We start from the raw sequence: 12,800 nt of genomic DNA on the forward strand, positions 1-12,800 counted from the left end.
AGGACTAAAAGGTTAACAGAGACAAGTCAAAATAAGCCTTAAGGGCTTAAAGAAACTAGAATTGAACATAAAAACTGACAATAAGAGCTTCTTTAAACATCTCCAAAAGAAGAGAGTTCAAAATACACATAGACCCCTTCGAAAATGATTCTGGATTAGTGGTGCTGGAAGAGCACAGCAGTTCAGGCAGCATCCACGTAGCTTCGAAATCAACGTTTCGGGCAAAAGCCCTTCATCAGGAATAAAGGCAGTGAGCCTGAAGCGTGGAGAGATAAGCTAGAGGAGGGTGGGGGTGGGGAGAAAGTAGCATAGAGTACAATGGGTGAGTGGGGGAGGGGATGAAGGTGATAGGTCAGGGAGGAGAGGGTGGAGTGGATAGGTGGAAAAGGAGATAGGCAGGTAGGACAAGTCTGGACAAGTCATGGGGACAAAGAAAATGAATCTGGCTGGACAATTTTGTGAAACAAGGAAATACCAGAAGGGTTAAACAGATATTTTGCACCAATCTTTATGTTGGAAGATACTTCAAGCATTCAATTAGTACTAAAGAATCTGGGGTAGAAATCAAATGCCATCAATGTTACAAGAAATGTAGTATCAGACAAATTAATGGGGCTAAAGGCAGATAAATCTCCTGAAGGTTCACATCTTCGAATCCTAAACAAAATAACGACAAAGATAATGAATGTATCGGTTTTAACTGTTCAAAATTGCTGGATTCCAGAGAAGTACCAGAGGATTGGAAAACTGCCAATGGAGCAATAGGAGGAAGGTTAAAAAAAAGTGTGCAATAAAGGCTACTTGGCCTAACATCTATTGTTGGAAAAGCATTAGAATCAATATTAAGGCAGTAATAGCATAACGTTGGGAAAGTGAAACTGAATCAAGCAGAGTTAGAAAGACTTTATGAAAAGGACTAATTTATTAGAGTTTTATTGAGGAAATCTCGACCAGAATGGATAGAGGTGAACCAGCAGATGTGTTGCATTTGGACTTCTAGAAAGCGTCTGACAAGGTACCTTACAAAAGGTTAAGTAGTAAAGTATGTTCCAACAATCTTGGAGGTAGTACATTGGCGTGGACGGCACGATGGCACAGTGGTTAGCACTGCTGCCTCACAGCGCCTGAGACCCGGGTTCAATTCCCGCCTCAGGCGACTGACTGTGTGGAGTTTGCACGTTCTCCCCGTGTCTTCGTGGGTTTCCTCCGGGTGCTCCGGTTTCCTCCCACAGTCCAAAGATGTGCAGGCCAGGTGAATTGGCCATGCTAAATTGCCCATAGTGTTAGGTAAGGGGTAAATGTAGATGTAGGGGTATGGGTGGGTTACGCTTCGGCGGGGCAGTGTGGACTTGTTGGGCCGAAGGGCCTGTTTCCACACTGTAAGTAATCTAATCTAATCTAATTCTCTTAACGGGAAGGAAACAGTGAGTGGGGGTAGAGTATCTTTTTTAGGTTGGTAACTCTTGATCAGTGGGGTTCCACAAGACCATTGTTGGGACTGCAACTGTTCACAATATATATTAATGACTTCGAGGAAGTAAGAGAATGTACTGTAGCCAAATTTGCAGATGACTAAAATGTGGAAAGGCAGGCTGTGAGAGGGATAAAAACAGTTTACAGAAAAAAATATTTAGGTTAAGTGAGTGGGCAAAGAGTTGACAAATGGAATATAATTTGGGAAATGCAAAGTTCTTTATTTTGGAAGAAGAAACAAAAGAACAGAATATTATTTAAATGGAGAAAAATTGCAGAAACCGGTAACACAAAGAGACTTGGGGGAACTTGTGGATGAAACGCAAAGAGCTAGCACACAGGTGCAGCAGGTAATCAGGAAGGTTAATGGAATGTTGGCCTTTATTACAAAGGGGTTGGTGATTAAGAGTAGGGAAATGTTTACTGCAATTGTACAAGGTGCTGCTGAGACCACATCTGGAGCACTGTGGGCAGTCTTGTTCCCCTTATATAAGGAAAGATATCATTGTATTGGTGGCCATTTAGCAAATGTTCACCGTGATGATTTCCAGTATGGAGGGATTGTGAGCAAAGGCTAAACAGATTGGGAGTGTACTCAGTGAAGTTTAGGAGAATGAGAAGTGATCTCATTGAAACATATAGGATTCTTCAGGGGCTTGAAAGTTTATTCGCTGAGAGGATTTTTTTTCCCCCTCATGGGAGAGTCTTAGGACCAGTGGACACAGAATCAGAACAAAGGGGTGCCAATTTAAGACTGAAATGAGGAGGAAGTTCTTCCTTCAGAGGGTTGTGAATCTTTGGAAGTCATTGACACAGAGAGCTGTGGGGACAGAATCCTTGTATACATTTAAGACTGAGATAGATAGATTCTTGATTAGTCAGGTCCTGGGGCAAGGGCAGGAAATGGACACGAGGAATGTTGGATCAGCCGTGATCATATTGAATGGTGGAACAGGCTCAAGGGGCTGAATGGCGTACTCCTGTTCCCATTTTGTACCATTTTATGGTCTTATTAGTTTACATAAGACTGGCCAAGATTCCTACCTTGAAATCCTAGATATGTACAGTGTAGTGTCAGATTGGACAATGATTTTAATCATTAAGGCTGCAAGAGGGACTGACATTCCTTGAATTTAATAGTAATCCTAGGAATGTATCTGATCATTTTTCTGAATTATGAAACCTGTGTCTGAAAATTGGCTATCATTGCCTTGAGCTAAATGAGCCCAGGTCATCAATAGGTTGATCAAAGACTTTGGGTCAGTTAGTATCTTCTTTGTAGTTAGCATTGTTTTTTCTCCACCCTTCTCTATTGTAAGCAATGACATACAGAGGTCAAATAACGTGTTGTAGAGGGAGCAAATTGAAGGTGAGAACTGGTGCTATAAACATCAATTAATCATCACTTGAACCATTGTTAAAACTTTTACCCAAAAAGTTATGATAAAAACCTGCATTGCATTAATTTATTATCTTAGGTTAAAAAATAAAGACTTGTATTTATATAGAATCTTTCACAATACATATTTTAAAGTACCTTACAGCTGATGAAATATGTTTGAAGTGTAACCGCTGTGTAATGTAGGAAACATGGCTGTCGACACACAGAGCAAGCTCCCAGAGCTTTAAGATGCCTGCTATAGATTGTGGACTGGAGACATATCACCTGAGATGTCTTTGGAATGTCCTGCAAATCTTGTGGCTAGGAAGACAATTCAACAGTCGTGTCCTTTCCCAAACCACTTGCTAACAACAAGAGTTAATCACTCGAAGCCAGCTCTCCTTAGTGGGAAAATTAGTCATGTGTTCAGACTGGACTCCTGAAGCCAATGCTCTACATGGGACCCAGTAAGGCAGGAGATTCCAAGGAGAACAGTGGAAAAACACAAGGAATGTCCTCAAAGCGTCTCAGAAGAGATCAAACATCCCCACTGACACATCAGAGTACCTGACTGGCAACTGACTGACATTTCTTGTTTATTTATTCATGTATAGGATGTCAGCATCACTGGCTGGGCCAGCATTTATTCAAGTGGATAATGAGAGGAGCTGGAAAGAGCACAGCAGGCCAAGAAGCATCAGAGGAGAGGGGAAGTCAACATTTTAGGTCACAGCCTTTCATCCAGACTCATTTATTATCCATCACTAATTGCTACTTGATCTTTCTAGGCTATTTCAGAGAGCAGCCACATTACCAAAGGTCTGGAGTCACATGTAGGTCAGATCAAGTAAGAATAGCAGATTTCCTTCCCTAAAGTACAGGAGTAAACCAGATGTGATTTTACAACCATTCATGTTTGTTATAGGGCGATCATTAAGCTAGCTTTTAATTCCAGGTTTTCATTGATTCAAATCTGTGTCCTCAGACCATTAGCTATGGTCTCTGTTTTATTAGTCCAGTGGCAATACAACAATGCCATCATCTCACCTTGCTTTGAGATGGAGATACTCCATTGAGTGTTGGAAAGCATGTACAAATCTCCAAATACCTTCTCACCCCAGTATTTCAAAGACCAATTGCTCAAGTGGTAACACATTGGACTTCTTGACCATCTCGGAACCCATTGAACCAGAGTGGAAGCAAGACATCCTCGATCCCAACAGACTATTTAATAAGGGAAGAAGGGTGAGCTTCCAGAAAAATAAAAGGCTATGGGATAATCCATTTGTATATATTGATTGAGTGATAAATATCAGCCAGATATTGGAATTATAAAGCTTTTGTGTTAAAAATGGGGTCTCAAGACTTTTTTACATCCATCTGAGAGAGGAAGCAGGACCTCAGTTTCTCACTTCATGTTACCATCTCAGTTTATCACCATCAAAAAACTAACACCTCCAGCAGAGTAACTCTACCTAAATACTGCCCTGAATAATTCACTGCAGTATCAGCCTTGACCCTTGCTTCCAAGTCCAGGAGTGAACTTCAAACCCAGAATCTTTTGACATGAGAGCGCTACTTGCCGAACCAAAATGGTTCCTACCATACTCCGTACAATTTACAAAGATAAAACCAATTATCTTTTGTATTAAGAATTAAAACTGGAGTCATCTCACTGACTAAACTTTGGCAGGTCTTCCCTCTGCCGCGCCACTCAGCTAAATTCTTAAAAATGAGCTGAACTCAATGCCAAGTCACAAAATGTCTATCTTATAATCTCTTTAAAGGAACTGCATGCTTTAAAATTCCAACTGTTTCCAGGAATGTAGTAGTGAAAGAGAAGACCTTGAATTGATTCAAATGCTTAACCATCAACTGAAGCTTTGATTAATTCTCTGTCAAATACTCTAATACAGGACCTAATGCTAATCATTAATTCTTCAGTGTGATAGATTCTGACAGCACAAAGATGACCTAAAACTGAATAAAATTATCCCATACGTTTGCAGTAGGTATTATTTAATGAGCAGCACTGTTTTTAAGACAGAATATAACCTTAGGGGTTTGGAAGATGCTGAGCTTCAGTCTTGCAATTTGTGACATCAACTGAATACATCAATCAGATTGTAGTTTTATAATTATTCGCAGGTAATCTGTTCAATGCTGAACCAACCTCTGTTCAAATTAATCACAAATTAATTTGTCTCACTGAAACCAAGACTTGCACTCAGCTATGTGAGGGATACTGTTATAAAATGGTGCACTTAGATTGCTGGCAAAGAGAATTTTCTTTTTTAAAATCCTAATCAAGCTCACAATGCAAAGTATATGTCATCATACCAACTTCAACGATGACAGACAAGGAACAATATCCATGTTAGGTGTGTCTGCTAATGATACATGTGTCTGTATCTGTATAACCACATGACCAAACTACAAAATAACGAGCCTTTAACATTTGACAACTAGCCAATTTGTGAGCCAATATTCTGAGCAAAATATCTAGCAATGAATATGATATGCAAATGACTTACTCTCACTTCCGTCACAAGGTATAGTCTTTCTGAAGAAAAACTGCCAAGACTCAGGTGTCATACCTCTTTCTAAAACCATGGCAACGATACAATTTTATTATAAACTGTGGCCACAGGTTTGTTGTCTGTTGTGAAATCAAAAAGAAAAATGCAACAGAAAAATATGCACAGGACACTAAATGAGTTTGATGATTGTGAAGGGGCAATGAAGATGAAACTGGTCAATATTGGCTCAGAGCAAATTGGTAATTTATCAGAAAAATTTGCATTTGTTAAGCATGTTCACCACTTTGGTAATCTCAAGCCCTTTACCACAAATAAAATTCTTTTGAGGTAGCATCATTGTTCTTATTTGGGAAACTCAACTGTCAATTTGCACACAGGAAGCTCCCACAAGCATTAATGTGACACTGACCAGACTTCTGCAGTGTTGATTGCTTGATGAATATCAACCCAGACACCCAGCAATTGAAGGTAATGGGTAAGAAACTCAGGTGCTGTGCAAAATCTTTCATAAGCCACTTATATCTTACTGTTGTAGACCTGTCTCAGCCCCAAGTTCTAATGAAATTGTAAGAGTGGAACTTGGAAATTTATTGCCATGAAACCACCTTTAAAGCCCTTACAGCTTATTTTTAGTTTTATTATTTTGTTTGCATTGAGATCACTTCTACTTTGGTTTGAGGTAAACAATGCAGAGGGATCGATTGGGAGTGTGCATGGTTGAATTGGCTGGGGAAGGATCATCAGGTTAGGTCATTAGACAGGTCTGTCAGTGTACTGTTAGGTGAAGGGGGTCTAGTCATGTTGGAAAGGTAGACGGGGGGTAGTTGGGGGTGTTAAGGTAGCAGGCAGGAGCTTGGAGGTGTGGGGTGGTGGTGACAGGGAGCTAGTTGTGAAGTTACTCAGGAATTCAACGAGGATCTAATAACAACCAAGGAAAATATTGTGGTACTATCTAAAGTCTCTAATTCAGAGTAGGAGATATTTGCAGATGGTACTGAAGAGCAGGGGAATCATCTATGACAAGATTAAATTTCTCTGCCAATTCCCACAAAGGTCTGCATGCCAGAATCTCCACACAGTTCCACTGCCCATCTTCAATTACATGTCTGCAACATGCACGCCCATAAGCTTTCTCAGATTATTGTTGGAACACCAATTCTCTGGAAACTACTTTGATTCTCCTTAATTCCAATTATTCTCACACTTCCATTTACTACAGCTTGACAGCAGATGCCTCAGTGCCTTGCGTTGGTAACTTTCTCAATACTTCCAAACCAATCTGCTGGGTGTTTCCTTTTCCCACAAGAGTCTGTAAGGACCATTGTAGATGTTTATGCTAGCTTCAAATTAGACAGTCTTTCAGGTATTTTACCTTCTTGTAATCCATCTTGAGGTTAAGCTCTTTCTGCAACCCACATTGAAAATAATGAAGTTTGCACTTTCTCTGCTTATGCTGCAGGCCTATTGACAATAATTTCCCTTTGGCTATCTTCTCTAAGTGAGCTGCAAACTATACACACCAGGTCTAAGTTGCAAATAAACTCTGTCAGCAAACACCCTGACAAATTGAGACCAGAACATTTTGCTAACATCTATTTATGTACACAATGGTGGAACATTCTCTAGAAAGTCCTTGAACAGTTCATGTGGTTAAGTATACCTCATTTAAAATTCCTGTTTGAAAATAATGGATTGTACAATACTTACACATTTCAAGATACTTTAAACTGATTTCTCTGTAAATCCCAAAACAAAAACATCTCTTAGGACTGCTATTATTGTGAGGATTTCAGATGTTATGTATCTTGTACTTGAGCTAAGTTTTATGATACTGTTTTATGATCTTACATTTCTAGATGTTAACCTCTGAATGCAAAATTTCCCACACTGTTATGTGTAATAAAGCCCAGGTATACTGTAACCGAATTCACTTGAGGAGTGCTTTTACCAGTTCCTTTACCAAAGTTCCAATTCCAAACTTAATTCCTAAAACAAAATGTCATATCCTAAAACATGAAATATAACTAAATGTTCACAACTTAAATTTCCCAGCTACTATGGTGAGATTTGAACTCACATCTCCAGCTGATTAATTTGGATGCTGAATCACCCGAACCAATGTTTTGCTACTGCATATTCTTATTGCCTTTGTTAAAATTTTAGAATCTACTCTTTAAGGCTGGGTCTCCTTGAATTTGTTGTATTCATCTCTGATCTTGAGCAAGAACATAAAACCAACAAAAGCTGGAAAAACAAAATCAGAAATTGCTGGAAAAGCTCAGAGGTCTGGAAGCATCTGTGGAGAGAAATCACTAGGAGTTCTGAGGAAAGGTCACTGGACCCGAAACGTTAACTCTGACTTCTCTCTACAGCTGCTGAGCTTCTCCTGTAATTTCTGTTTTTGTTTCTGATTTACAGCATCTGCAGTTCTTTTGGTTTAAAAGCAGGAACATTTTCAGTTTAATGTTGAAAATGATTCCTGGAATGGCCATGTCAGTATTCAAGTGAGGAATGAGGGAATTTAAGTTAAAGAATCCTGAATTTAGTTACCTTGCGTAAGGAGGAGAACTTTGAGGACATTTATTGTTTACTGAAGAAGATAAATGTAAAAAAATGTAATCTCTTTCTTTGAGTTTTGGCTTACTGTCAATCAGGATAAAAGCTCATCCTCTTGTCCAGTGGACCCATCTCTTTATTGAGTACTTGTTGTTAAAGTGAATGCAATAAATCTCTGTCCCTGTTAAGCTGTGAAATCCTTTACAATAACTTGCATAATAACATGTTCATTTTGCTCAGAACACTTTTAATTTGTATATTTAACAAAGAAAGAAATGTGGAATTATACTTAGATCTGCATCTATAACTGACAGAAAAAAAGGGCTAAAACAGAACACTGTATCTTGCCCATGATCTTTAGCTTGGTATGATAAATGTCAATTTCCAAACTGTATAATAGCTGCGATTTTGAGGTTTAATACATCTTCCTCCACAAAAGTGACGCTTGAATAGACAGAAAATCAGATAAGAAAATTGGATCAGAAAATTGGAGCCCCAAGGCTTTTGCCCCATCTCTGATCTGCAATCAATCAAAGCCCAACAAAGACTGACACTGTTATTTTTTGAGTTGTTGAGAAAATGTTTATTTTCTAAATAGTTTACTTGTTCAATATTAGTAGTGTTATGAAGATGTGGGTGTACTCTACCTTTAAGAGAGTTAAAAACAACAGAACTACCTGATGGAACTAAGTGTTCTGAAAAGAAATAAAATCTAACATTTGGTCGAACAACTCGATTAGCTGGTTGCCTGGAGACAACAAAACAGATTCAAATTAGGCCAATCAGTTTAAATTATACCCTGAAAAAAATACTAAACTCCAATCCAGTTTGAATTTTGCAAAATGGCAATCTTAAAAGTCCATGACATGATCCAATGCTTTGACGGTATAAGGCTGGGGAAAATTGAACAGTTAAGAGGTGAACTGCCAAGCCCCAGCATGTAAAAAGACAGCCTGAAAAATAGCTCTCTTAACGGTACCTTTATCGATCAGTAACCTGAGATGCAGAAATCCATAAGTAGAAGAAAAGAAGACCAGAATTCAGAAAAAATAAAAGCTGGCTAGTTTTGAGATAAGAAGTTTTATTTTGAAATCATAGTTGGAATTTTATCAGACTAGTATTATAGAAGGGAAGATTAGAATTGTAAATAGTTGTTCGTTAATTATGCTGTTATATTTTAAGAAATAAATTTGTTAATTTTCACTTTAACTAGTTCTTGGCTTATTGAATTTTCACAGATTACTGCATGGGATAAGTCTTTTCTGTATTGCTGATTGTAAATTAAGCAGGAGAGTTAACATGTTGTAACAGTAGTATTGGCATGTGTTGTACAGTTGAATAAAAATAATTGTCAACCCTAGTATGGATTGTCTTGTCTAACGGAGAATGAGTGAGCTGGCAGTATACTGCAGTAAAAGTAATATATAGCTACAGGAAATATCCCTATAAACATGACAATTTCAGGTTGAGAAATCAAAGGATCCTTTGCCCCAAAACACATTTACTGACAATGGTTTAACAGTCAATCACCTATCAGGGATCAATTATGTTTGTCGGCTAGATAATTTAAAACAGTAAAACATTTTATAAGTTATGAAACAAACAATGCAGCAATCAACAGATTTTTATGTGTATGCAGCTTACAGGTGCACAATAGATTGTCAGGTAGAACCACAACAATATAAACACATAGCGCAAGAATGTATTAAAAATAAACTCTTTTACACATACAGCAACATGTACCCAAAGTGAGGCTGCTTTAGAGAAGATAAAATGCATATCCACTAGGATGCAGCCTAGTTCAGTGAGAAACAAAATACACAAAACAATTTGAAAAATGTTTTTATTTTCATTAGAACACCACAGATTATGCAATGATTTGTTAGAATTATTTAAAGTTTTGAAAGGATTCGATATAGCAATCTATCTCTTGGAGCTGAAGAGGTGTTATAGACAGTAGTTTGACTTCATGATTAAGAACAGTGGGGTTTGAAAACAATGCTTCATGAAGAGTAACAAGCCAAGGGACTTGCTTCCAGTGTTAATAGAGGGATACAAAATCCTCCCACTGATGGGAAAAGTTTCTCCCAAATTCTGCTGCCTGGGAATTTGAGGAAGAACATTTTTATGCAGTAAATGGACATGATCTTAAACTCGCGGTCACTTGAGGGTGGTGGAAGTGAAAACAATCACTGATTTTAAAAGGACATTGGATACCTGAGAGAATTACACTTGTAGAGCTATGGGGCCCAAGCGGGGGAGTGGGACTGAACTATATTGCTCTTTGGGAGCCAGCATTGCTTCAATGGGCTGAATGGTCCCCTTTAGTGCCATAAGTGACTCTGCCAATCTATGATTGGGGCAGTAATTGTGTCAACCTTCAGGACTAAAATGGACCAGTGGGTGAGGGAAAAGGGACAAAAGGCAACAAAGTGGGCAAATACAAATAAAAATTATTTTCTCACGGAGAGTTTCTAATAACTCAAAGGAGTTAGGCCAAATATCCTGAATTCTTTCATTATCTTTTCTACATTGTGATCTATATGTTTCTAATGGTCTCAGACACAAAAATGAGGCAGTTCAGTGACAGCAGAGTTGTGATATTCAAATTGAGGGTGAATGCTTATTATTTCACAGAGGCAGATGGAAAACTTGAATGAATTTCTTTGAAGAGTGCTTAGGGCAAAGGTGTTGGTTAGTTTAAGATATTGTTGGTTGTTGCAATTAAAAGATATGGAATTATGAAAGGGTGAGATTAAATGTTTCAGGAACAATGCTCCCTCTAATTTCTGTTTGAGGTGTGTGGCCAGTTTGTTCTATGGAATTGTCTCTTTAAGACAACTGTGTGGTCAACTATGAACTTCGTAAAGTTTCTTAAAGGAAACATTAATATGGTCTGTTTACTGTATGTGTGGATATATTCCAACTATGAGTGATATTTATTTCACTGCTGTGTGATATATTCTAAGTACACATGGTTTATCCAATTGCACGTGAGATACACTCCAAATGCATGTCTGATATATTCCAATTAGATGTGGGAGACATACCATCCATAAATGTGGTAGATTCCAGTGATACATATGTGTTATATTCCAACTGCACATTCCAATTGCACAGCTTAGACAGAACATTGCTTGTGAAAGCTCAATGTTGTCATTAAGTGTAATGATATTTGTAGAAGGACATCTTCAATATTTTGCATGAATATTTAATTAGCAAAGAACCAAAATAAGATCTTAGCTCCATTAGTTACACCATTATATAATTATCAGTTGATCCTGTTTTCTACGTAGACTCATAACCTTTAATTAAAGATGCGGGGGAGGGGATGTGAGGAATACTTTTTTCACTCAGAGGGTGTTGGGAATCTGGAACTCATTGCCTGAATTATTCCAATCGACCATCTTCCTTCTCTTCCAACTCCTTTTGTTCAGATCATATAGCCCTGTTGATTTATTCTGATTCATCCAATGCTAGAACTAAGTTAATTAAGTGTTGCAAAATATACTTGTCTCTCATATAGGCATTTATTTTATAACTTCCTGATGTTTGTCTAAAACATGCTTGCCCTCCTTTCTATATTCTCATGAATTCTCCCACTAATAATCAGTCCAACTCTTATAATCTTCCCCTTACTTAAACATTCCCAGTTAGAAAGCTGAATGTAAAGCATGCCCTATTGATCAGGAGCCCTGTGGAGTTACACATAGACCTCTGTATGGAGTAGTCTCAGCAGGAGGCACAGGGGTAGTGACTTCTGAAATCTGCATATAATGGTGTGCAATCTTAAAACCTAATTACTATGACCATTCCTAAATCAACAAGAGAAGGAACCTGTAGTTCAGGTGGATTGAATTACTTTTATTAAAATGTGTTTTCCCTCTCTAATTGTCAGTGATTCTGTAAACAGGAAATTCAAATATATACTTTTCAAACTCAAATTCCTTACCTTGAACAAAGTTGTTTATTGATGGGGGTGGGGTGGGGTTGACAAATACTGTAAATGGTAATATTTAAGTTGTGTCTGTGTATTAGGCCAATTGATTGTTATTAGCTCCAAGTATCAAGTCTTTCCATACACTTGTTTATAATTCAACCCTCACCTTTTTCAGGCTGTACTTGCATCAGTGGTCCATTTCAACTCTTCATGCTACAAATACATGTTTCACTTAGAAGATAGAGAACAGGCAATATGAACAGTGTTGCAAAAATGCACAGTTTAAGACGTGCTCACTTTATATCAGACGCTGATATAGTGGCACCAATCCACACCCAGGCTCACTCTTCACTTTTGTACTCAGCATCTAAGTTGACTCTTTGTTTCTGAAGGGATTTTTTGAGGCTTCAAAGATCAGCTGTCAATATCAATGTTATTCTCCCTTCTGCATGTTGTAGGTTGATTCTCATTTTTTGCATGGTTCCATGAGAAGTAGGAAATGGGTATAATGAGAAACCTCACTCACAGCAATGAAAGGCTTATTGAATACACTTCACAATGTGGATTGGATCCCATTGTCTAAACCTCAAGGACATGAGGATCACATTTTCAAAACAGACTGTAATTACTACATGCATTTTCTATTGGGTACCATACCATGACAATACGACTCTACTTTGACAAATTTCCTCTTTTTGTTTCAGTTTTTATTATCTGGAATGTTTCACTCTCATAAAAATCAATGCTAACTGATATACAAAGTAATTTACAAAGGTTATTTTACATGGAAATCATTGATGCAAGATATAAGAGATAATGGGAAGTGTATATATATTGATTTGTGGGTTCATTATTTTAAATGTATTATTTTTCACAGTGGTACATAATGCTTCACCTTTCTTTCTCTCTC

This window comes from Chiloscyllium punctatum, chromosome 27, assembly GCF_047496795.1.
Source record: "Chiloscyllium punctatum isolate Juve2018m chromosome 27, sChiPun1.3, whole genome shotgun sequence".
Taxonomy (NCBI): domain Eukaryota; kingdom Metazoa; phylum Chordata; class Chondrichthyes; order Orectolobiformes; family Hemiscylliidae; genus Chiloscyllium; species Chiloscyllium punctatum.